The following is a 1,643-nucleotide window of genomic DNA, read 5'->3' on the forward strand; positions in this document are numbered from 1 at the left end:
AGCTGGCTGAGCGCGCTCTACCACTGCCCCTGCCGCCGCCACCGCTGCCGCTGCTGCCACCGCCCATGCCTCACTTAAAGGGACCGCGACACTCACAGTTCGTTCTGCTGGGTCCCTTCGCCCTCTGTCCACCAGCTCCTCCCAGCACAGCACACAGACACTAAGGCGCTGCCAGGGAATGAAAGGTCTTCGAATCTAGCCCACTGCCTTCTGGAAAAGAAACCTCTGCTCAGCGTAATCAAGGAGTGGCAGATTGGGCTAGGCCTGCTTTGATCCTATTCTTAGAGCTCTCAGGGGAATGGATCTTTCAAAACCCATCTCAGTAGTCCCCCAGTGTCTCTTAACAGTACAAGAAGTTGTCCCCTTGGGAGTGGCCTAAATCTCTGTAATTTAAATTGGATTCTCCTTCTTCTGTCCTCATTGAAAAACAACCCTGTAGTAGTCCATAAAAGAATGAACTCAAAGGCAAGCATTATGCATGTATGTAAGTTCGATTTCTTTTCATATAAACACCTGACATAATTCATCTCTCACATTGGGAACCTATGTAGAGAAACTCATCAATCTCACAAAGATGATTCATTCGGTTTGTGCTCAAATTTATCCATGCTCCAAACAATCCCTTTCCTTCCCCCAAGAAATCTTTTGTGGTGTGGCCTGGTCTCTCCATCTCCTCTTGCTCCTTTTTCCTGCTATTTTTTAAAATTTAATTTTATTTATTCAATTACAGTTTACATTCAATATTATTTTGTATTACTTTCAGGTGTACAGTCATATACTTTACAAAGTGTCCCCCCCACACACAATAATTCCAGTAGCTACCTGGCACCACATATTAAATTACTATTGATTATATTTTCTATACTCTACTTCACATCCCCATGATTATTTCGTAACTACCACCTGTACTTCTCAATCCCTTCATCTTTTTCATCCAGTTCCCCAACACCCCCCCCCCTCCTTATGGCTTAGTATGTTTGAGTCTGTTTCTGTTTTATTTGTTTGTTTTTATTGTTCTTCCGATTCCACACATAAGTGAAATTATATGATATTTGTCTTTCACTGTTTGGCTTATTTCACTTGGCATAATACCTTCTAGTTCCATCAATGCTGTCCTAAATGGAAATATTTCACTATTTTTATGGCCGAGTATTATTTCACTATATATACATACCACCACTTTTTTGTCATCTATTGATGGACAGTAGGTTGCTTCCATAGCTTGGCTATTGCAAATAACACTGCAATGAACATTGAAATTAGTGTTATGGGTTTCTTAGTGTATATACCCAGAAGTGGAATCACTGGGTCATAAGGCAGTTCCATTTTTAATTGTTGGAGAATTCTCCATATTTTTTCCCATAGTGGCTGCACAAATCTGCATTCCTACCAACATTGCACAAGGGTTTCATTTTCTCCACATTCTCACCAACACTTGTTTGTTGATTTATCAATGATAGCCATTTTGACAGATGTGAGGTGATATCTTATTGTGGCTTTAATTTGCATTTCTCTGATTAGTTTCATTGAGAATCTTTTCATGTCTTTTGGCCATCTGCGGTCCTCTTTGGAGAAGTATCTATTCAGGTCCTTTGCTATTTTTAAATTGGATTGTTTGTGTTTTTGGTGTTGAGTCTTTGGGG

The sequence above is a fragment of the Myotis davidii genome, unplaced genomic scaffold (assembly GCF_000327345.1).
Source record: "Myotis davidii unplaced genomic scaffold, ASM32734v1 scaffold1465, whole genome shotgun sequence".
NCBI lineage: Eukaryota > Metazoa > Chordata > Mammalia > Chiroptera > Vespertilionidae > Myotis > Myotis davidii.